At 37.3% G+C, this 2,683-nt stretch overlaps 1 pseudogene; it reads right to left on the bottom strand.

Moving 5' to 3' along the window:
- Positions 1–290: 290 nt before the first annotated feature.
- Positions 291–1,651, bottom strand: LOC143645276 (isopentenyl-diphosphate Delta-isomerase 1 pseudogene; annotated as a pseudogene).
- Positions 1,652–2,683: the final 1,032 nt, after the last annotated feature.

The following is a 2,683-nucleotide window of genomic DNA, read 5'->3' on the forward strand; positions in this document are numbered from 1 at the left end:
TGTTCAAATTTGTCATAAGCATGTTTTTCAATAGGTTAAATTTATTTGTATTCTATTTTACAGTAATGTCTCATAAATGTCTTTTTCTTTTTTTAGTAAAGAACGGTGCATATTGATGGGGTATATGAAATAAAAGTAAGAAGTCAGTAGTCTTTCCTACCAAAATTCTAGTTGTAAAAGTACCGTTGTATCCAATGCGTTTTCCAAATAGAGTACCAAATTAAAAAAAAATTCATTCCAAATTTACTGTATAGAAATTCTCAGTACTTGACTATTATCCATCTCCACCTTCACATTCTATATATTTTCTCGTGTTTGACAAACTGACTTAAATGATTTAAAAATTATCCCACCATTTAAAGAAGAAAGTCTCTGCAATAATTTTAACCACGGAGTTATCTTAATTTCACCACTGGCTGCTTTTTTCAGAAGTACTTCTGGTTCTTCTTTTGACACATAACAATAGCTTTTAATCTCATTAGGATCTGGATCCAAAGTTACATTCTTCCTCACCAACAAAATGTAATCAATTTCTTGTTCACCCCAAATACCATCAGACTGAGCCTTGCAGTGAATTTGTGTGACATAATTAATTTCTTCTGGAGGAACCTTTTCCATGGGAATTCCTAATTCAGCTTTTAAAAGTCTCTGTGCTGCTCGTCTTACTCCAATTGCATCATTTTCTTCAAGTTCTCCTGGAGTACTTAATGGATGACTGTAACAGGTATTGATAAAACAACCTGAAAGGTGATTTTAGCATCTGAGCTCTGCTGTAGTAGGAGCTTATTTTCAGTGTTGAATAAGAAGACACTAAAACTCGATGCACTAATCCTTTGTCGATGTTTTCATCCAGGCAACAATTATTTTTGGTCTCAGCTCCAATTTTATTGTCATTTTCATTAATAATAATACACATCTCTGCCAGAAGTTGAACTCGTTTCACATCGGGATTGTGATGTTTATTTAAGGCATTTCGATACTTCTGATCTGTCCCGAAATACCCGCGCTTCTGCTGCAGGAGGTAGCCGGGTGGCTGAGCTGGGCGGTGAGAGCGCAGACTTAGGCTGAAGCTTTGTGGAAAATTTAAAATACTGAATGTCAAAAGAACAGCTCTATAAGGTGAAATGGAAATTGGCCAGTGTATTAGTCGGTGCTCTTTAGAGAAACAACCAACAGGAGCTATCTGTAAATATGAGATTATATAAAAGTTTCTCATGCAACTGTGGGGATGCACGAGTCCAAATTCTATAGGGCAGGCTACTAGTTGGCAACTCCAATGAAGATCATCGTTGAACTCTCCAGGAAAGGCTGACTGGTTGAAGAAGTGAAAGTTCTTTCTTCTCCATTACAAGTCTTCAACTGATTGGATTAAATCCAACTGATTGGATTCTCTCATTGTGGGAAACCCTTCCTTAGATGATCATAGATGTAATCAGCCACAGATGCCATCAACTGACTGATGATTTAATAAACCAGCCTTCTGGTTTATTTACCAGCCATGAAATGTCCTTACAGTAACGTTTAGGCCAGTGCTTACTTGAGTAGACAAGTGGGCACTATCACCTGGTGAAGTTGACATATGAACCCAACCATCACAACCAGGTTCTTGAAAACTTGCCTGGTTGATCTCCAAGTCATCATCTGCTGCCATGTTCATCTTCATAATTCATGGTATTCTCATTTGAGTGGGAAATGTAGCAATCTTCTCCATAATCTTGTAACAATGCCACCTATCCTTAGTCCTTTAGAAAATCAATACACATGGCTGTGTCTTCTTCTTTCTCTTTTAGGTACCATTGACTTGTGACTTTTTTCCTGTGGCTTTCTGTCTGAATTTCATTCTGCTTATGAAGGACTTCAGTAATAGGATTAAGACTTATCCTGATATAGTTAGGCTAGTCTTTAACTGAAGTAAGCTCATCAAATGGTTCTTCACACACTCAGGAATGGGTAGGTTTAAGAATGTGTTTTTTCTGGGGTACATAACTTCAAACCATCATATCCATTTTTGTTTCAAGCTGGTCTTTCTCTCATTGATATGTAGGAGCTGTATGTTTATATTAAGGAAGTTAGCCTTTTAAGTATTAGTCCTTTGTTTTTAAAAGTTCATGTTAAAAGTAGATTCTATTTTCAATTTCTTATTATGAATGTACAATGTATAACCCCTTAAAGGATAGGTCAAGCCTACTTAAAATTAGGTCTAAGAGTCACCCCCAAGAGAACCTCTTTTGTTGCTCAGATGTGGCCTCTCTCTCCAGTCAACACAACAAGCAAACTCACTGCCCTCCCCCTCTCTATGTGGGACATGACTTCCAGGGGTGTAGACCTTCCTGGCAACATGGAACAGAAATCCTAGAATGAGCTGAGAATTAACGTCAAAGGATTGAGAAAACCTTCTCGACCAAAAGGGGAAGAGTGAAATGAGACAAAATAAAGTGTCAATGGCTGAGAGATTCCAAACAGAGTCGAGAGGTTATCCTGGAGGTCATTCTTACACATTAAATAGATATCACCTTGTTAGTCAAGATGTAATGGAGAGGTTGGAGGGAATTGCCTGAAAATGTAGAGCTGTGTTCTAGTAGCTATGTTTCTTGAAGATGATTGTATAATGATGTAGCTTTCACAATGTGACTGTGTGATTGTGAAAATCTTGTGTCTGATGCTCCTTTTATCTACCTTATCA

The sequence above is a fragment of the Tamandua tetradactyla genome, chromosome 8 (assembly GCF_023851605.1).
Source record: "Tamandua tetradactyla isolate mTamTet1 chromosome 8, mTamTet1.pri, whole genome shotgun sequence".
Classification (NCBI taxonomy): Eukaryota; Metazoa; Chordata; class Mammalia; order Pilosa; family Myrmecophagidae; genus Tamandua; species Tamandua tetradactyla.